We start from the raw sequence: 22,857 nt of genomic DNA, 5'->3' as shown, positions 1-22,857 counted from the left end.
CCTTCCAAATGTATCATTTTCAATCAGCTTTCCCTCGTTGGTACATCAGCAACAGCTGAGTTTTTTTTTTTAAGTTGCCAGAACATTACAATAATGTAAATTGTTTTCCCTTCATTTACCATCTGCTAAATGCAGCGCTAATTGAATTAGGCATGCCTGTTGTGTGCAATAAGCACTTAAGGCTGGTGACTGCTAGATCGCTTTACGTGGAAGCGGTAGTATTTGGATGAGTCGAGTGGATGTAGTTGTATCTGAGGAATCAGGACCACAGAAAAGGCTTAACAGCTGTCAGGCCTCTTGTTTAAGTCCAAGTCCCTTAAGTACAGCTACGCGGCGACAAAGAGCGAGTATATTCATTGGATAGTAAAGTATTCCAATTTAGGGGACCCGATTTACGAAGCCTTTTATGGTCATAAATGTGTCTTTACTGCCAAATATGGCTACAGGCGTGTCTACTTGGCCTCCTCAAAAGAATACCCAGCACGGGTAATGGTATTTACCACCTTGTGATTGTCTGCCACAACTGTATACAATTACGCAGTAGTTAAACCCACACAGGAGGTGAAAAGTGGGTGGATGTTATCAGTGCTTAATTTGAGCCGGTAGTTTCCGGTGCTCAGCACCAGCACTTATTTATTAATGCCAGCGCTTTTCATGAACACCAGTTAAGGGGAACGTTGATGTTCCTGCTCTCCCACTCCCCCCAGACAAGGGCGCTGGGGGCGAGGGTAAGCACCTGCTTTTGGGACACGCTCATCCTCCACTGGGGGACTGGCTCTTCACTGAGGGGGATTATACAGTTGGGCACAATATCCTTGATATCGGTAAGTGCTCCTGGAGCACTGGGGCCTTCCAGGGTCAGGAATTAAGGGGAAAGCTGTTGGTCCCTGCCAGGACAGTGGCTCTCCCTGGGGGAGCTTCTCATGAGACTTCTAGGTGTCGTATGGCTCTTCTTGGTCCAGCAGTCTCTGGAAGCCACTGGGCAGGCCCCTCACCAAGGTACTTCCTTGGCCGCAGTAGGGCTAAAAGAAATCTGGATTGCAGCTTTTACTTCCAGATGGCTCACTCTAGCTACTAGGGGTTACTTTTTGACATTTAGACACCCATTTTGGGGATTTGTATTGAACTAATTGTAACTGCTCTCCCTCCAATGCCCTCCCGCTGTTATAGCTCTTCATTGTATCTTTTAGAACTCCAGAGTTCATGACTGTATAGCTGGGCTCCTGGTAATCTCCTCTGACCAGAGACTTTTTTCAGCAGTCCCCCAAGTCCATGCATGCTACACTCTCTGTCTTCAAACAACAAGTCGCATGGTCTCCAGGCCACCAGTTCACAGAAGTTCTAGCGGGACTCTTTTCTTCAGAGTGATCTGCGAGTCCACCATGTTTTAGTCCCCAGAAGGAGTGGGCAAGCCAGTGCCACTGGCCCTGCAGACACAGATACAACAAAGTCCAAGTCAGTACACGTCTAGAGTGTCCCACCACTCCAGAGCATGGTTCATCCACCAGGTTCTGTCTGTTCTTGACTGCTGCAGGCTCTAGTGTCTCGCAGAGTTCTCCTTTGAATGGTGCCAGAGGTCTGGCTGTCTCCCATTGTTTCTCTGAACCAGGGCATGCCCAGGCTTATCAATAAGTGGGTGTTAATTAGGCTGTGCAGATTTCTTCCCCATAATGTAGTCTTTACAACACATGCAATTACCATGCATACCTTTAGCCCTTACTCCTTTACCATACATGGTAAGTATATTACATTTTTATTTTTTAGAAGGGCGCACCTTCTCCTTCATCACTTCCAAAAACTGGAACAAAGTTCCTCAACACATCACAACTGCTACTCTACTCCTCAACTTCCGCAAGAAGCTGAAGACCTGGATGTTTAACTGGGAGCACCGCCGGGCCCACGATCCCGCTCCAGAGCCTGGATACCCTTACAGGTGATAATCTGCGCCATATAAATTGATCTAAGAAAAACACTAACACTTACAATTTATATTTTTATATATACACACTCACACATGACACACACACATGCGCCCATTTATTCATATTTTATTTTTGTTGAAGGGATCCCCCAACGAAAAAGTCAAATTCATGGAGGACAGGATTGTACGCATCATTTAATGTTTACATAATATGATAAAGTATTCTGGGTCCTCTGTACCTTGTGCTACATTTTGGAAATTACATTGGAGAAAGGACTATGGATTAATGTGAGCTCTTGAAATTAAATGTATTTAAATTAAGTGTTGTAAAACAGACTGCAAGCCATTAAGGGGTGAAGCAGTGTTGGTTGTACATCTTATTTTACCTGTATGTCACATTACAGTCTGGAAGTCTATTCTAACTGAAGCAAACACGAAATTCAGGAAATAAGAATAAATGCCTGCATACTAAAATGCTTCCTACTGACTTGTTATTGCATAAAACTTTGATTTAATAAACTTTTGAGCTGTAAGCTAGGTAAACATTGAATAATGTGTATATATGAATGTTTATGCACTGCTTGAATAGTTCCATAAAATATACCTAAGTAACATTTATGGGGGAATGAATATATTAGGACCCTCCCTTGGAGAGCCAATGGAGAACGCATCAAATCAGCAGTCCAGGGCAGTCTTCTCCAACGATTGGCTCATGAGCTACTGGTAGCTCTCCAGCTCCCTGCAAGGAGCTCCCCTGTGTGCAGGCCAGCCTAATAAATTAGAAATTGTAGATTTGCTGAATTGATATATGCACGTCAAAATTGTAAAGCCCATATTCAAGATGAAAATGTGTATAATTTCAGAACTCATAAGCTGATGTTTGAAGAAAAAAGGTAGAATTTTTCAAATTATATTTAAAGTTGATAATTAAGTGATAATGTAGCATTGGAGAGACATATTACTAATATTACCTTGGTGTCAGGGGCTTTGGTGTTTTACATTAGATATGAAAAGGCATTTTAATCTGATAACGCCTTTTTTACACTACTGCTGGCAACTCTAACTGATGTACCAAAGTGAACACAAGTGGTAATATTGCATGGAGTAGACACTGTAATTTGTCTGATGTGCTCACTATTACAACACTAATGACATTAGTAGCTTTTCATTGAACTTAAGTAGCTCTTGTTACAAACGTTGTTGGACCCCAAATGATGCCTTGTGATATTTGCTCTTCCACAAACACAAAAGAAGGTTTTGGAGGGTGCCTATGGGTCTTGGCTAAAGGAGATATGGATGTTCTTCAAATTCAGAACATATGTTGATAAGTGCCTGTATTGAAAATAACACTATATCCCACGAGAGTCACTGTTCCCATAAGAGGAAGGCATAGAAAGAAAACAATTGTCGTTCTACTACTGTGATTACTGGGAACAGTGTGTCATGTTCTTGGTGCCCTCACACACCCCAAAGGATGTCATGCTTCATCATTGGGCTATTGCTCCTCGTCGGGACGGCATTGCAATGCCCTACAGGTCCCCCGAAGGGACACTTTTTCTGAGATCTCTTCAGGATAAAGCCGTAAGGGTGTGTGGGGGTGAGTGATAAAGATTATACCAGGTCCCACCTTTGATGGCCGATTCTCATGGGGATTTCTTTTCGCTTAACTTGGGTGAGCACATTAGGATCAGTACTTGCCTATCTTTTTTGTACACAGTGACCTGAGGTTTGCCATCAATGGTAGGACCTAGTATAATCTTTAAAAGTCTTTTGCACCATAGTCTGCCTACCAACCATGGCGGCCTTGACAACGATACTGGGTACTATATGTTTTGTTTGCCTTGCGATTATAATTTGCCATTTATGCTATGGATCAAAAAACATTTTCACGTTTATCCTGTATTGTCTTTTTACCTCCATAGCTCACTGTAGCCTCACATGCTGTATGCTGACAGTAGACAAAAATGACCACGAGCACCTGGTCCAACAATGGGGGACCCAGACCCCTTTTTGCTTTAAATATTCTTGCATTGAGACTCATTCTGATTTATTTTGTGCTTTTGTCATTCCAGAATACTACTTCCTTATCTTCTCTTTGGCAGTAGATTAATTATTACGGACCACACATCTTTCCCATCTATCACCACATTTTTCTGGTCCTAAAAAAGCGCATGGGATCTCCTCCTGAGACTGTTAAATTGGGCGAAACAGGTCGACCTAAAAAACATACTCACTAGGGTTGTGTTACAAACTTAGCAACAGAGGGCCATCATCTCTCTCACAGCAGCAGCACCTTTTTGGTTTTTACTAATGACAGAGGGACTCTCTTTCATAATAAATTCTCTAGGCACCCCTCAAGTCATTTTTTAACTTCACGTTAGAACACCACTGCCACTCACCCCCACTCACCCTTACAGCTTTATCCTGAAAAGATCTCCAAAAAAGTGACCCTTTGGGGGATCCATAGGGCATTGCAGCACCGGCCCGATGAGGAGAATAGCCCAATGATGAAGCATGACATCCTTCGGGTTTGTGAGGGCACCAAGAACAGAACACACTGTCCTCAGTAATCACGGTAGTAGAACGACAATTGTTTTCTTTCTTTGCCTTGTAGGAACAGTGACTCTTGTGGGATATAGTGTACTTTTCAGGAGCATGAGTTACTGGACCTTTATGTAGCTCCTTGTCCCCTCCCCCCTCTCTCAGATTTTGTATATTGAAAATAATTCAGAAAACAGGATTATCAATTCACTGGATGCGATGCATTAGCCTAGGAAACCAGTATTTTTCTCAAGTGTAAACGACAAGGGGCACCAGACTCGGGAGAGGCGTGCATCCACTGTTCATTTGTACTTCCGAAACAGTAAATCAGGAAAATTAAAAATATCCCTGTGGTAGCCATGTTTTTGCATGTATGCCTCTCCTTCCACTGCCTAGGTATGGCTTCTTCATGCTCATCTAATTTCCACGAGGCACGTGAACCTTGAAGAACGATTTTTCTTCAAGGAGTAGAGGAGCAGAAGGAAGATGTCTGGTTGTTCATTCTCTCTTTCTTGCAAGCTACAGCTGCAAGCGAAAGGGATCTGTCATCTGTATGCCTCACTAGCATGCACGTGCAAGCTCAGAAAAAGGCAGGCAATCAGCAGAACCATTCTTAGATGGATAGTTTGCATGAGATAAACTAATGCATCAGAAGCACAGTGGAGAAAGCACCTTCCTGCTCATAAACAGCAGTGCTGGAATACAGAGCTGAGGCCTGAGGCATTACTTCATCTCAGTATAGAATTGTACATGGTAAGGTGTGAACCTCAGTGCTGTTCTCCATCAAGGGTTTCAAAGAGTGAAATTAAGACCATGACAGCAACCCTTGAGTTGTATGTGACGTCACTTGGAATACATCCACCACCACTCACCGCCGAGATGATCACCTGGACCGACTATGACATTTAATTCATTTATATACGAATGAGGATAATGTGAAATTCTCGTACCTGTCCTAGCTCCTACTAAATATATAAAAAAGCAACAACATTGTGTTCTGGCAACTTCCCCAGCTCCCTCTGGTTCTCTTCCTCTTTCTATATATTCAAAATATTGAAGAGATGGAACTACACTGTTGGCATGTCAGCACCAGTTCTCCCAAGTGCATTCTGGTTGTCAAAATATATGGCGAGGCCCTGCAAGGCTCTGGGTGATACCTAACAGCCTATTTTGACTGGGTTGTCATAAAATGTAGTGATAAGTTAGTGCATTCCTGATCAGTGGGTAGGGCTCATCCTCGCATAGTTAAATGACTCTGTCAGCTGGAATGCAGGGACCCCAGTTTAAAAGCATACATTGTTTCGCAAATACAAACAATGTGGATCACAATTATGTACTTATTAGGGGAAATTAATTTTACACCAGTATAATAATATTTTTTTGCAACATTTCCTTACTTAGTATTTAGCAGATCAAGATAATACAAATGGGGATCATCACAACACAGAATGTCCAGAACAGTCCAGACATTCAAATAGGTAATAGAACAAGTTAGGATCTGGGCCCTGGGAAGGGCAAACTAGCCCGAACCACAGTGCCCTTGATGGGTCCCACAGCACTCCAGGAACAAACAGTGGTACAAGTCCACAATACCTCTATGTAGAAAGTGTGTGAAGAAATCACTATGGTAAGGGGGGAGCAAGGACAGTGTGGGGGAGCAGAGCCATATGGGTTTCACTAGGAGATGAAGTGCACTGGCGGCTGCTGTAAGTCCCCAGCAGTAGCCTGTACCATGACGAATGTATGACTACAGGAGAGGTTCCTCCCCGGTGTGACTGCTTGGTATAAACCTGCCAGTTTTAGGGTAAAGACGATAAATGGGTAGGTAAGACTTATTCTTACTGGCATGCGCATCTCTGGCGCAAATGGACAGATAATAGGGGTACCTTTCACTGCCTTGATGAAGGCCCTAGCCCAGAGGTCTTCAGACTTTTTTACTCTGAGCCCCCCCAAAGCAAAATGTTTTGAGGTCAGGCCCCCCTCCAAAACTTTATGACAAGGATTGGGGAAGTGGGAGGGACATGGCTGTGTGCAGGGAGCGGGGTTTATGAGATGATTTCAGGAATACTTTTTCTATAGCTTATGAACTTCACCAAATATGAGACTTATAAATCAGCAAATGCATCAAACAAAAACAGATATCCCAAACAAACTGCTCCCCATAAGTGGGGTGTTGTGAGCCCCTCACATGCTTTGACCCCAATGCAACTATACCTGCTGCACTAATGATAACTGCAGTCCTGAGTAGCAGGCTATCTCCTTTGCCTTTTTTACCTCTTCCCCTCCATGATGGATCATCACCTCTGTCCTAATGCTTGAAAGGACAATAAGCTCTGATACCCCTTTTTTTAAAGGTAGACAGTCATAATTGTGATGCAGTGGGCCCCCCAAATTCCTGGGCCCCAGTCCTGCTGCATCTGCTTCTTTATGATAACCAGCAGTGACCACTTACACACTTGGCAGCAGTACCAGCTTCACTAATGAATGTCCCTTTTAAAAAAACAAAAACACTTATATTGTCCCCTTCTTTGGGGTATCTCGCTGAAGAAGCGGTCGCTGGCCATTTGTAAACATAAAAATGAGTCTGCATACAGTGCTCCCTATTCTGGGCCTTCTCTTTGACAATATCTATGAATCTCACCCCTTTCCTCTGTCTCCTAGACCATTACTGTGAGGCCCCCAGGGATTGAGAGGATTAGGGCTCTGCATCATAATGCAACCTGCCTTCTACCTGCTACCCCGTGGACTCAGCTTTCACAAAAAAACTGCCCCTGAATGGTTGATACTGACTTTGAAATGCCTCTGCCTGAAATTGAAGTGTGGGTGGTAGTGCAGAAAGTTAAAAAAGAAACCATGGAATTATGAGTTTCTGCAGCAGCGTTTTCCACATAATTATCAGTGTACTGCAATTGCTACATAATCTGCAGATTTCAACAAAAAAAACTTGATTTTAGCTCAAACGGAACAAAAGTTACTTAAAGCGTGACAAAGTGTTCCGGAGCAGTGGAAGGCCCTTTGCAAAGATTGACTGGTAATCTTGTAGTTGCTTACTGCTGTATTTGGGTACTACACTGGTACTAATGAGGTGAAATATTTCCCCGACAGTGTTACCGTGAGTTAAAATGACAAAATGATGAAGTAATGCTAACCACAAAATGTGGCGCATTGTGCCGCATAATTTACCTTTTCTTGCTGCATAATTTAGTCAAACCTTCCGCATAATGTTGTCCTCTTCTGCTGAATAATTCCCATGGATCTGCTTAAAGCTTTATGGTGGCAAAGATCTATTCTTTATAAGATGTAATGTAATGGAGTTATCAGCTGGGATCTGGACTAGTGGAGACACTTACAAAAATGTCTGCATTTGATATAGTTTGATTACTTATTGCTAAAAAGTATGTTTTGTAAGAACTTGTTTTATCTCAATCACTACATCATGTTGCAGCAGCCTAGCTTAGAGTCTGTAAATACTGTTTTAAAATAATGACTTACATATTCACAGTGCTTTCTGCCACAGGCTGGGACCTCATAGCACTATAAACAGGGCCATTGGAATTATGCGGCAGGAGAAGACCAAATTATGCAGCATGGTTGACTACATTCTGCAGCAAGCAAAGGCAAATTATGCTGCATATTTTGTGATAGCATTACTGCACTATTTTGCTATTTTTACACTTGTTAACATTGTCCTGGCCTTTATTGCCCCTTATAAGTACCACATTAACACCCACATATAGCAATAAGCAACAGAAAGGTGACCAGTCAACCTTTAGAAAGGGCCTTCAACTGTGAGGTAACATGTGTTGCTGCATTTTTCAATCTGCAAATTATACAGCAGACGATGGATTTTGTGGCAAATGCAGGAAAACCATCACTATGCGCTGTGAGTGCAGGGTGAGTGTGAAAGTGAAGGGTGAGAATGAGGAGTGAGTTGTCTGAATGCAGGGTGAATTCCCAGACACTTGAAGTTAATCAGCATGTTATTGATGGGGCATAGCGTTTCAGATATAAGTTAAACTATTGCTACTATTGAATTAAATCAGGGAATCGAGGGTGAAGGAAATAAATAACGTGCTGATCCTGCAACAAACTTCCAGTCTTATGATTAGGGTTGCCAGGTCATTATTTTGATGTTGCAGACGGTACAAAAATAAACAGTCACCTAAGGCCTATTTTCAGCACGTATCTGTGCTTACTTCGAAAAGCAAATATAAAGCACTTTTAAATGTGTTCTAGGGCTGCCTGAATGTTTCATGACTGAAAATAAAAGGAACAGACAGAGTCAAATTACAAATGAATACATACTTTTTTATTTAAGACCTTATTTAGTGTCAAAGCAAGGTCTTTGCAGGCTCTTTAAACATACACGGCTGGCATTTTTTCTATTGGCAACCCTTTTTTATATTCCTTTTTATGAAATGCATTTTCACACTACAGCAGTATATTTAAAATACAAATGTAAGGAGGAATAGGCAGAGTCGGGTCCAGGGGGTACTGGAAAAAGAAAAAAAAACAGCCTCCTTAACCAGTTTCCAAAGGTATGCAAATGGTCTTTAAAGACCTGTGAAAAACAGGGGCATGCTGGAGTCTTAATAAGACTCCAGACACTGCCCAGCCGAGCCTCAAGCAGCACACCCACTGACCTCTGGTCCCACAGTACTCTGAGGGCTTCAGAGTAAATGAAGACAGCCTGGAAATGCAGCAAATAAACATCGCTACACTTCCAGGCGTCTTCATTTACACGTGCTTGCAGAGGCCTTTGCGCCCCCTGGGAACCCATCCACACCCCCCCCCCAGGGGGGCACGCCCCACAGTTTGAAGACCTGTGCCCTAGCCCCTCTCACGTGGGATGCTATGGAGGCCGAAATATGTTGGAAATGATAAGTTGAGATGATGCTTGAGACATATGCTCTTGGTAGCATTCTCATGTATTTCTTTAATCCGGCCCAGTGTACCAAAGAATAATGGATATACCCTGGTCTACACTCAGGTTGTTTTAGTAGGTATCTGGACACCACTTATGACCAGAAAACAATTATTCTGATCTCCCTCCTCAATGAGGTTGAGACCACCAAGTTAAAATTACCTTAACATGGTGAGTCGGACTGGCTGATGATGAAGCATGCCACAAAAGCTGGTCCAAACTTTTTCCTATTTTTATTGGGGTCTTTAAAAAAGCATAATTGTGCTATTCCAGAAATTAGTGTAGGAATACAGGCCATGCCGTACCTAGGGTGAGTTATATATTTTCTAGAGTTCGTCATACAGGGGAGATGGCAATGTGTCAGTCAGTGAGCAATTTGGCTTGCTTCATAGCAGCCATGAAGGTAGGCAGTGAAAACCAGAGTTTCGATGCCTCAGTGGTGGGAAAGAAAAGATGATGTCATGAGGTTTACTCAAACCTGAGGGTACAGTTTCACACGTGAGAATATGTGATTCATTCATAGTTCAAGCTGCCATTCGTTGCACGATGGCAGGGTGGTCTGTTGCCAGTGGCGAAGTATGCACAGCTTAGCTCTGTCTAGAGAAGTAGCCAACTATTGATGTTCATGCAATGACATGTCAGGAAGATCTGAGATATCTTAGATAATGGGGACTTGAGTAAAGTGTGAGATTGGCGAAAGGCTTGAGTCTACTTTGTCTGAGTCATCCCCACACATGTGCCTTATAGGCGGAAAGAGCCAGAAAAGGCCAGAGGATGCAGAATAGGTCGAAATAGTCAGCACTATACCTCTAGCAGAGGTCGTGGGGCAAGAGTTCCGAAGGGGACCGGTAGCAGTCATTCAGGATCTTGAAATATAGGAATTTCTGACTGGAACACAGTAATAGCATTGGAGTCTGGTAGCTGTTAGGGCAGGAAGGGAAAGAAGGACTTTAATGAGATAAGTAGAAATTGGAGGAGAGGTGACAAGGGAAGTACCAAAGGTGTAACAGAGACAATGGGTCAACTAACGATGGTGCCAGTGATCTGTAGCAGGGATCCCAAATTCTGAACTTAGGGATGGGAATTGTTTAATTCTCTCTCCATCGAAGATCTGGTCGCACTTTTGCATACCACCTTCATGCCAGGATGCCCAGTAAAAGGACTGCCCATTACTAGAAAGGGCCTTATGATGTAGAAAGGGTATATACATATACACATACACATACATTTAAGGTTTTAGGTTTATGTTAGATGTTTTGAGTTTAGGGTTGGATAGGGGTTTAGGGATGGTTAGGGGTATTCGGTGGTAAGGGTATTTTTAGGGTCTAGGGGTGGGGAAGTGTATTGGGTGGTAAGGGCATTTTTAGGGTTGAGGGATGGGTAAGGGTATTGTATGGTAAGGGTTTTTTATGGTTTAAGGGTGGGTAAGAGTATCGGGTATTAAAGGTATTTTTAGTCTGGGTAGGGATATTGGGTGGTAAGGGTATTTTTTAGGGTTAAGAGTGGGTAAAGGTACTGGGTGGTAAGGTGTTTTTAGGGTTTGTGGATGGGTAGGGTATTGGCTTTTAAAGGTGATTTTAGAGTTTAGGGGTAGGTAAGGGTATTGGGCAGTAGGGTAGTTAAAAAAGGGGGGTTTGGGGAGTCTTCTCCCTAAGATATATATATATATTTACCTTATAATAAGAAAAACAATTATATATAAGAACGATATATAAGCAAAATGATCAATATCAACAACATGTGCAAAAATTATCATCATACATTAAAGATACAGGTGATTTTCTCCGGAAGTTGGAATACCTTCATATGACATTGGACGTTACATCGCTTTATACAAGCATTAATCATAAGGATGGTATCAGTGCACTTGATTATTTTCTGGGAGACAGGCCAGTTTGGTTGTTATAACACAGTAAAATGTTAATCAACATGGTGACTTTCTGCTTAAACAATTATCTGTTCATGTTTCAGAATCTTTTTTACCAACAAATGCGTGGTGCTGCTATGGGAGCCAGCTTCTTCCCCAGCTATGCGTGTCTACACATGGGCTGGTGGGAGGAGCTGGTGCTCAGGGCACAATATGGGCTAATTATGAATGAACATGTAATGATCTGGCTAAGATTTATGGATGATTTATTTGTGGTTGGAAAGGTACAAATGAAAGTGCTTTGGAATGTGTGTCAACAAGGAACATCAATGAGATCAATTTAAACTTTACTGCCACAGTGAATGAAAAAACTGTCAACTTTTTAGATGTACAGATCTATATTTAGAATAGCAGAATTGAAACCAAAAGAAACGTCTGGTAGCACTGTGTTACATGCAAATAGCTTTCACCGTAGGCACTTAATTGAAAGTATACCCTATGGGGAAATGCTGAGGTTAAAGAGAATTTGTAGCAATAATATAGACTTTGAGGTGGCCCAACAGGAGAGTAAGCTTAGATTCATAGCACAAGGGTACTCAAAGAAAACTGTGGACTTGGCCATCACCAAAACAAAGCGGTTAAATAGATCAGATTTCTTATCAAACAAAAAAGTTGTAGAAAACTTCAACGTTCAACCAACTTCCAAAACCATTAGTCAAGGTGACAATGAAGGACGGAAAGATCAAATTAGATTGATACTTGCATTCAATAAACAGGATAAACAATTGATGAGTATCATCAGACGAAACTGGCCATTAGTTTTAAATGACCCCACCATTGGTCATCTTCTCCCTAAAAACCTCTCTATCACATACAGAAGAGGACCATCAATGAGTAACTCTCTTGCGAAAAGTAGCCCGGAGTTAATAGAAGGAGCTACTTGGCTCTCACTAAGAAAAGGTTTTTTTAAAATGCAAAACTTGCTGAGCATGCACATTTGGGGTGAATAAGACGACATACACAGCACTCTTTAGTGATAAAGATTGCAAGATGAATACATTGTTGACATGTAAAACAGACCATGTGATATATGTATTGGAGTTTCCTTGCAAACTATGCTATGTGGGCAGGACTAAGTTACAGACACACAAGTTGATAATTCAACACATTTGTGTGATTACCAACTCAGTCCCAACCTACCCTGATGCTCATCATTTTAAAGAAAGGCATAATAACAATTTGGAACAGTTAAAATATTATCTGTTGGATTCTGTTCCAGTCAATAAAAGAGGAGGCAAAAGGGAAGCAATGTTAAGAAAATTAGAGACCTGGTAAATTTTGGAACTCTATACAAAAACCCCAGGGGGACTAAACACCACTGAGGATCTGTTTACATGTCTATAATCCAGCTACTTGATAATAATCAATGCATCAGAAAGGTCAACATAATTTCTTCATATTAATCAATTCACCACAAACTTAACAATCCTGCATACCATTTTAATATGAGATAGCTAGGCTGCGGATTGAACATTAAAATGTTTCTTTGAATAAAATATAAGAGAATTTGAACAATTAATTATATTGGAGTAGAAGAAAACAACATATAAAATAATATGTGTTATCTTTATTAATGATGAATAATAAATGCTGCTACATTCCCGTCATTTTAAACATTAGCACTTTGGCACTTTAGAAAAATGATAAGGGGTGAGTTACTGACACAAAACACTTTATTTTTTTTAGCACTTTGCACAATGGAACTTTAACAGACAACTAAATAATCAGGGAGTGCAGAATATAATCAAAGAGGAACATTCATAGTATGCATCATAAAAGCTTTATTAGAATTACTGGATTTTCCAGTAATTTGGAAACATTCCCTTCTTGGTATAACTATTTATAAGACATGTAACAGAAAAGGAGGTTACTATGTCACAAGCAAAAAACATTGGGTTACATTAAAGGAAGTTGGGGACAAATGAGAAAGTTGCCCTATACCTGTCTATGTTTTATTATGATATTGAAGGCAATAATGATGATTTGATACAATGTTCATTCAAGCATTTAATGAAATGAAATTTTTATGATGTTTTTATGAATATGTATTCAACATTTTCGTAATGAAAGAACCGCATGGTTTGTTTTCAGTGTCTATGCAGCATATGAGCACTTGTCACTTTAAAAATCATTGTCCCACAATGCAGTGGCGTCATGTGATCAAGGCCTATATAGGCCGAAACGTGTAATGGCGGACTGTTATAGAAAATAAAAAACAAAATTGCACTAAATTAATGTCGTCGGTGGCCGTTTTGTGCCAGAAACGGTCAACAAGGAGCAGAGTCTTTGTATATATATATATATATATATACACACATACATATATATATGTGTGTGTGTATATATATATATATATATTTATATCAATCAATCAATCAATCAAGAAATTTGTATAGCGCGCTACTCACCCGGAGGGTCTCAAGGCGCTGGGGGGGGAGGGGTCCGCTACTGCTCGAACAGCCAGGTCTTGAGTTGCTTCCTGAAGGAGAGGTGGTCTTGGGTGAGTCGGAGGTGGATGGGGAGGGAATTCCAGGTCTTGGCTGCCAGGTAGGAGAAGGATCTTCCTCCCATGGTGGCTCTTTGGATGCGTGGAACAGCGGCGAGGGCGTGGTTGGTCGATCGTAGTTGGCGGGTGGGAGTTTAGAAGGTCAGGCGGTTGTTGAGGTACCTGGGGCCTAGGTCATGGAGGGCTTTGTGTGCGTGGGTGAGGAGGCGGATCGTGATTCTTTTGCTGACGGGGAGCCAGTGCAGGTCTCTCAGGTGTCCGGAGATGTGGCTGTGGCGGGGGGTGTCTAGGATGAGTCGTGCGGAGGCGTTCTGGATGCGTTGGAGTCTTTTCTGCAGTTTGGCTGTGGTTCCGGTGTAGAGGGTGTTTCCGTAGTCTAGTCGGCTGGTGACAAGGGCCTGGGTGACCGTCTTCCTGGTTTCTGTGGGGATCCATCTGAAGATCTTTCGGAGCATGCGTAGGATGTTGAAGCATGAAGACGAGACGGCGTTGACTTGTCTGGTCATCGACAGGGAGGAGTCCAGGATGAAGCCCAGGTTGTGCGCGTGGTCCGTTGGTTTGGGTGCGCTGCCTAGGGCCGGGGGCCACCAGGAGTCGTTCCAGGCTGATGGTGTTGATCCAAGGATGAGGACTTCCGTCTTGTCTGAGTTCAGTTTCAGGCGGCTGTTCTTCATCCACTCGGCTACTTCTTTCATCCCTTCGTGAAGGTTAGTTCTGGCGGTGGCGGGGTCGTTGGTGAGGGAGAGGATCAGCTGGGTGTCGTCAGTGTAGGAGATGATGTTGAGGCTGTGCTGGCGTGCGATGGCTGCGAGGGGGCTCATGTACATGTTGAAGAGGGTGGGGCTGAGTGATGAACCTTGTGGTACGCCGCAGATGACTTCGGTGGCCTCCGATCTGAACGGGGGGATGCGGACTCTCTGGGTTCTTCCGGCGAGGAACGAGATGATCCACTCCAGTGCCTTTTCTTGGATTCCGACGTTGCTGAGGCGTTGAGCCAGGGTGCGGTGGCAGACAGTATCGAACGCTGCGGAGAGGTCCGTTTCCCCGTTGTCGAGCAGGGTTCGGATGTCGTCCGTGGCTGCGATGAGGGCGGTCTCGGTGCTGTGGTTGGCATGGAAGCCGGACTGAGAGTGGTCGAGGGATCCGTTCGTCTTGAGGAAAGCGGCCAGCTTTCTGTTGACGGTTTTCTCGATGACTTTGGCAGGAAACGGGAGCAGCGAGATGGGGTGGTAGTTCTTGAGGTCGGTGGGGTCTGCCGATGGTTTCTTCAGGAGGGCGCTGAGTTCGGCGTGCTTCCAGCTCTCCGGGAAGGTGGCGGTGTTGAAGGAGCAGTTGATGATGTCCCGGAGTTGGGGTGCGATGACGGAGTCGGCCTTGTTGAAGACGTGGTGAGGGCATGGGTCGGTTGGTGATCCGGAGTGGATGGTGTTCATCGTCTGGATGGTGTCTTCGGTGTTGACTGGGGTCCAGTTGCGGAGGGTGGTGGTGGGGGGCGTTGGTTCTGTGGTTGGGTGCGTGGTCTGTTCGCCGAAGCTGTTGTGTATGTCTGCGATCTTGTTGTGGAAGAACGTGGCGAGTGAGTCGCAGAGGTCTTGTGATGGAGTGATGTTGTTGTTTCCGGCGCTGGGGTTGGAGAGCTCTTTGACGATGCTGAAGAGCTCCTTGCTGTTGTGTGCGTTGTTGTCTAATCGTTCCTTGAGTGCTGTCTTCTTGGTGGTGTGGATCAGCTGGTGGTGTTTGGGAGTGGCGTGCTTGAGGGCGGTCATGTTGTCTGTGGTCGGGTTCTTTCGCCAGGCTTTCTCGAGGGTGCGGCAGTTCTTCTTGGAGTTCTTGAGGTCGTCGTTGAACCACGGGGCTTTCTTGCTTCGGGGCCTGCTGGGATGGGTTTTCAGGGGTGCGAGGTCGTCGGCGCAGTTGGTGATCCATTGTGCGAGGTTGTGGGCTGCTTGGTTGGGGTCCGTTGATCTGGCGGGAGGGTTTTGGTTCAGTGACGCAGTGAGCTGGTCGGTGGTGATCTTGTTACAGTTCCTGCGGGAGGTGGTGAGTTGTGTTCTTTCTGAAACTGAAGTGGACGCATCTGTGGTCTGTCCAGTGAAGTCCGGTTGAGTGGCTGAAGGAGATGTGCTTGCTGGAAGTGAAGACTGGGTCAAGCGTGTGTCCGGCCTAGTGGGTGGGGGTGTTCACCAGTTGCTGGAGTCCGAGGTTAGCGAGGTTGTCCAGTAGGGTGGTGGTGTTGTTGTCGTTGTTGTTCTCCAGGTGGAAGTTGAGATCCCCTAGGAGGATGTAGTCGGCGGAGGGGAGGGCGTGTGGGCTGATGAAGTCTGCGATGTCTTCGGTGAATTGTGTGCGGGGTCCTGGGGGTATGTAGATGAGGGTGCCTCTGAGTGTGGTCTTGGGGTCGGTGTGTATCTGGAAGTGAAGATGTTCGGCGGCTGTGAGGGTGTCTTCGGAGTTAGACGAGATGCGGATGGTGTTTTTTTGGACGATGGCGATGCCTCCTCCAGTCTGGTTGGCGCGGTCCCTCCGGATGATCTTGTAGCCGCCCGGGATGGCTATGGCGATGTCGGGTGATGAGGAGGCGTTCATCCAGGTCTCCGTGAGGAAGGCGACGTCCGGGGATGTGGTGTCGAGCAGGTTCCATAGTTCCACGGCGTGTCTGTGGACGGAGCGGGTGTTGAGCAGGATGCACTTCAGGTGGTTGCTGTAGGTGCTTGGCTTGGCGGGTGTGGGTGGGTGGGTTGCGGGTCCGGATGCAGGTGAATTTGCAGGATTGGCAGGTGAAGGGTCCGTGGGTGCGTCCTGGGGTGGCTTGGTTGCATACGGGGAGGCGTCCGGTGTTGAGTGCGCTGAGGGTGGCGGTGTCGTACGTCCGGCGGGTGGGATGGCATCTGCGGGGGCCAGGGGGCCTGGCACTGGGCGCGGTCCAGGCGCGGACGGGCGCAGACGGGCTTGCCTTTGGCGCGCCTTCGGTGCGCATAGGGCGTGCCCGCTGCGCGTGAACGCTGCGCGCACGCGCGGACTCTGCCATAAGTGGAGAGTGGAGGTGGGTGGAGTGAGGGAGGAGCAGCTGGGAGGTGGGAGCGGGGTGGCGAGTGGGGAGGGGAGCGATGCGAGGAGAGGCTGAAGGAGCGGGGGTGGGGCCGCGGGGGAGAAGCGGCAGGGAGCGGGGTGGGTCAGCGGGAGCACGGAGAGGAGAGGACCGGAATTCAATCAAGGGCACAACAGTACGGAGAGAACAGAATTACAATCAGGCACAGTAGTGAAACCAGGGGGGGGAACAGGGGCACAACGGCACGGAGAGAGCAGAGTGCAATCAAGGGCACGGAGAGAGCAGAATACAATCAGGGGCAACAGTCAGGGGCACAAGCACGGAGAGAACAGAATACTATCACAGAATACAGGCAAAGCAAACAAAAGTTACTAGCGGTGGCGGCAGTGGCGGCGGCAACGGGGAATGGGCACACGCAGGTGGGCCACGCGGCAGGTGGAGTGACCGGCACTGACCAGGTCAGGTCACAGCTCCCCGCCTCGCGGACCCCACCTAAGTACTCAGTGGGAGGGAGGAGCAGCTGGGAGGCGGGAGCGGGGTGGCGAGTGGGGAGGGGAGCGATGCGAGGAGAGGCTGAAGGAGCGGGGGTGGGGCCGCGTGGGAGGGGCCGCGGGGGAGCAGCGGCAGGGAGCGGGGAGCGGGGTGGGTCAGCGGGAGCACGGAGAGGAGAGGACCGGAATTCAATCAAGGGCACAACAGTGGACAGGGGGCACAACAGCACGGAGAGAGCAAAGCAATCAGGGGCTTGGAGAGAGCAGAATACAATCAGGGGCAACAGCACGGAGAGAACAGAATTACAATCAGGCACAGTAGTGAAACCAGGGGGTGAACAGGGGCACAACGGCATATATATATGAATGATATTATATGATGATTATATATATATTAATGATCCTTCTCGCCGAGGCAGAACAAAGTGGGCACTCCAGACGGCGCGTTTTCAATCCTTTTATTGCAGCTCCTCCAAACACCAAAGCTTTTCAGCTGCCTCGAGCCTTTTATATATATATATCAGAACTCAGGTTTCCGTTGCAATGAAAAGAAATCCACTGCACTCCAGTAGAAGTAGACTTTCCATGCGTGGTAAAGGCATATGTTTGGTAAGTATTTGCGGGGTAAGAAATGCGTGGTAAAAGCATGAGTGGTAATTGGCTGCGTTGTATTCTCATACAATGCTCAGAATGAAGGCCTAAGTGTTCCATTGAGTGCTTTTAGCAGGAACAGAGTCAGTTGGCAGGTTGGGCGATGGGTAGATCTTTCCAGTCAGTAGGTGGGCTAAGCACACAAAAAAAGTACCTTTTGACTGTAGTGGAATGCAGTTGCATCAGTCTCCGAAGCAAGTCACAAGATCCGAGTCCTCATTGTGGGGTGAAGCAAGAGAAGGTTACCTGTCCTGGCTTTGTTCTTGTGTGGGTGTTGATGTGGTTTAAGAGAGTGGATGGTAAACATGGATTCTTCATGGTTGCAGTGCTTAATGTGTCAAACAAAAATATCTTCACTTACTCCCATCACTGCTAAGTGGCGGGTCTGCTGAATAGCAAGGTGGTCCATATTTGATTTCACCCCATGCCACTTTCTTTTTCTACCCTACACTTCCTATCTCTGTATCGCCCTCTTGCAGCTTCTTTTTATTCGCTGAAGCATCCATTTTTGTCACTGTTTTCTATTCTTTCTCTTCTTGAGAAAAAGTCCTTGCCCTCAAAAATGATTGTAAAAGCAGAAGTCATGATGATAACTCCAAAGAACCCCTTAGACAAGGTCAGGAACCTCACATGCAGTGCACAATGCCACACCCAACACACAGCTTCTCTCTGTAGATTAAGCTACGCGTGCATTCATGTAAATTTATTTAAACTCTGTTTGCAGGCTTGGCATTCTTGGACCAGGCCTTCCACCATCCGATCTATGTTATGTTATGTTATGTTAAAATTTGGTAGAGCACAAAACAGCTGCCCCAGCAAAGGGGCGTCCCGGCGCTAAAGAACCACAGAATCTTCACCAAAAACAGAAAACCGGGAATCAGAAACCTAAAGGGGAGGAAATAGATGGGTTTTGACAGCTCTCCGGAAAGCAGACAGATTTTCCATTGAGCGGATGTTCACCGGCAGATTGTTCCAAAGTTTGGCTCCTAGTACTCTAAAGGAGCGCCCACCTGTGCGAGCTAACTTTGTGAGGGGAACTGTCAATAAATGTTGTCCAAGAGAGCGCAGATTGCGCTGTGGCATGTAAGGTATAAGGAGAGGGCGGAGAAGTTTTGGGTGTCCAATTTTGAGAATTTTAAAGATCATAACGAGAGCTTTAAACTGGATACGGGACTCAATCGGCAGCCAATGCAGCTTTCGTATAGTTGCTCTAGCCGAGCACCTACGGGGAAGTCCGACCACGGTTCTTGCCGCGGTGTTCTGTACGCGCTGTAGACGAAAAATCTCAGCTTTGTTAGCGCCCAGGAGTAAGACGTTAGCGTAGTCTAGGCGGGACAGAATTGTGGCTTGTATAATCGTTTGGCGAACCTTGGAGTCAAAGAAGCCGAGTATGGGATTAAGGCTCCTCATCAGGCCCACACAAGTGGCCGCTACTCTTTTTGTGTGGGTCTGGAAATTGAGTGATGAGTCCATCCAAACGCCCAGGTTTTTGACCAGGGATCTGGGGGGAGGGATGGTGTCTAGTGACAGAGGCCACCAGTGTTGGTTCCAGTAGCTGGTATTCTTACCAAGAAGCAGTACCTCCGTCTTGCCTGCGTTGAGCTGCAGGCAATTATCCGTCATCCATTGGGCTACGGCAGCCAGCCCATCCCTGAATCTCGCTGCAGAAATAGAGGGACCCTCAGTAAGAGTGATTACTAGCTGCGTGTCATCAGCGTATGACACCAGCGAGAGGTCCCATTCTCTAGCTACAGCCGCAAGCGGCTGTACATATAGGTTAAAAAGGGATGGGCTGAGTGCGGAGCCCTGAGGTACTCCCTGTCCGATGGGGTGGGACTGGGAGAGGAATGGAGGGGCTGACACCCGAAAAGACCTGTCCTCCAAGAAGGAACGGAACCAGTCCAATGCACGGTCTGAGATACCTGCCATGTTCAGGCTATACAGTAGAATACTATGTGATACCGTGTCAAAGGCCGCGCTGAGATCTAATAAGATCAGAGCAGCACTTTGGCCGGCATCAAGTATCGTCCGAAGATGTTCTGACGTGGCTAGGAGGGCAGACTCAGTGCTATGGCGTGGCCTAAACCCATTTTGGGATGGATCTAAGATGTTATGTAGATCCATGTGTTTGGTCAAGATGATGTTAACGTGAGCCTCTGCAAGTTTGGAGATCCATGGAAGCAACGAGATGGGTCTATAGTTCTCCGGTTTGGAGGGATCGAGAGTCAGTTTTTTAATGATTGGAGAGACCCATGCTTGCTTCCAGACAGTCGGGACAGTGGCCGAGGAAAAGGACAAATTTAATATGGATGCTAGAGAGGGTAAAAAGAAATCCAGGGATTCTAAGAAGTGGGCCGGTCTCATGGGGTCTGCTGGGGAACCAGATTTGACCTTCCTGCAAAGTACAGCTAGGTCTTCATGAGAGATTTCAGGTATAAGCTCCATCCTGGTGCATTTATTAATGGGAGGAGGGGAGCTAAGAGCTATAGCAGAGTGGCGTGGAAAGGATTTGTAGATGTTTTGTACTTTGTTCACAAAGAAAGAAGCAAGATCCTCACATTGCTGTGCTGACATAGCATTGGAGGAAGGAGATCTATTTTTCTGCAGTTCATCTACTAGTTTAAATATAGCTTTGGAGGGGTTGGTACTGGAAGTAACTTCTTCCGCATAGAAAGAGGCCCTAGCGGAACAAATAGCTTTGTGATATAGCTTTTGTTTGAGTCGATAGGCAGATTTGTCTTTGATACTGTATTCGCGTCTCCATGTTCTTTCGGCTGTCTTGCAGTCCTTACGCATGGCTTTCAAGGTGTTGTTATACCAAGGATTAGAGGGAGAGCTGCGTCCTTTAATCCATTTAAAAGGTACAAGGGTATCCAATCCCTGGTTAATCCAATCATAGAAAGCAGCATATGTGGTGTTTATGTTTGTATGTGCTTCTTGATGGAATTCTCCTAAGGTGGTAATTAGGTCGTTAGCTGAGAGTTTGTGCCATGCTCTTTTGAGATGACGGATAGATTCAGCTTTATTAAACACTTCCTTAATCAGTGTCGTAAATTTGACTAAGTAGTGATCCGACCAATCCATAGGTTTGGGTGTCTCTATTATAGTCTCCGGGAGGTTGGTAAAAACAGGGTCTAGGATGTGACCAGCCGAGTGGGTGGCGTCCTGGATCAGGGGGCAGAGTTGTAGGGCTGATAGGTCAGCTAGGAGGTTTTTGATAGTGGGATCTTGATTCCTGTCGAAATGGAGATTCAAGTCTCCCAGTATCGTAAAGTTAGCCGAGCTCACCACCAGGGAGTTCGCCGTTTCAATGAGAGCTTCAATAAATTTAGATGAAGGACCGGGGGGCCGATAAATATAGAGGCCAGATAAAGAGAAGTGGGGGCCCGCTATGATCTTAAAGCGAGCGCTTTCACTGTTCGAAATAAATTCTTTAGTGAAGGAACACAGAAATTGCTTTCTATAAATGACAGCAATGCCACCTCCTCTGGTGTCTCTATTTATCGACTTCATATGATAGCTCTCTGGCAGCGCAAGATTGATGATACTGGTCATATCATCATGTAGCCAGGTTTCACAGATAAAAAGGATATCAGGGTTTTCTTCAAGTAGAAGGGTGTTAATCTCTTGATGGTGCTTACATAGTGATCTCACATTAAGTTGTAAAATGGTGAGAGGGGTGAATTTATACGCAGCTGAGAGGCGCTTTGAAGAGCAGGGGTTGGGTGTGGAGAAGTGGCACGACTTACAATGTAGGTATGTCTGTCCAACATTTCCCGATGTCTTCTCGCAGTTTTTTCCCGGATTTAGGGCGAGAAGGCAGTCTCTGTCATAGCGATGGGCTTCCCGGATGATTTGACCAGGGGGACAGGCGAGAGGCGATGTCTTGACGATGACGGGCGCAGACGGGCTTGCCTTAGGCGCGCCTTTGGCGCGCAAATGGCGCGCCCGCTGCGCCCGTCCGCTGCGCGTACGGTGAAAGCACATGTTTATCAAGGGGTAGGAAAGTCAGTGGGCGTGGCCTCAGAGTGGGCGTGGCCTCGCGGTTCGCCGGCGGCGGGAAATGTTTGTAGGTTTGGGTCCGCTACCAGCCTTCACTCGGCTGTGCGGTATGCTCGAAGGGCAAGTCCTGGGGTCCCAAAGAACAAGTGAGTACTTTAAAAAACAGGAAATAACAGTGACATCAAATTTTAAAATGGCAACAAAGAACTCCCGGCTTCCGCCTCAGGAGGATTCGTGCTTCTGAACTGCGGCGCTATTGATCAGCGCTTTTATGCAGGGTGGCGGTGGGCGTGGCCTCAGAGTGGGCGTGGCCTCGCGGTTCGCCAGCGATGGCGGCGGGAAATGTTTGTAGGTTTGGGTCCGCTACCAGCCTCACTCGGCTGTGCGGTATGCTCGAAGGGCAAGTCCTGGGGTCCCAAAGAACAAGTGAGTACTTTAAAAAACAGGAAATAACAGTGTCATCAAATTTTAAAATGGCAACAAAGAACTCCCGGCTTCCGCCTCAGGAGGATTCGTGCTTCGTGCTTTATCCCTGGGAACCACAGTTTCTCCCACAAACAAGACTTCATTTTCATGACTGCTTGGTGCCCTTGGTGTGCTAGGGTGACCATATGTGCTAAAATGCCAGGGAAACAGCAATACGCCTGCCTCACTAGATGAGTTCATCTTCAATGTAGCTTAAATCCATTAGGCATAATTTACTGTTTGTTTACTTCAACTTCTAATCATACCTCTGCAGCTGGGTTAGAACCATCCTCCACTTGTTCTGTTGTAGTGCTTCCTGTAATTTTTGCAGCGATTCATCTTGTCTAGATTCACAGGAAAATATTGCTGATTCCTAGGAC

The sequence above is a fragment of the Triturus cristatus genome, chromosome 9 (assembly GCF_964204655.1).
Source record: "Triturus cristatus chromosome 9, aTriCri1.1, whole genome shotgun sequence".
NCBI classification, from domain to species: Eukaryota; Metazoa; Chordata; class Amphibia; order Caudata; family Salamandridae; genus Triturus; species Triturus cristatus.
Note: the sequence above shows the minus strand (reverse complement) of the source record.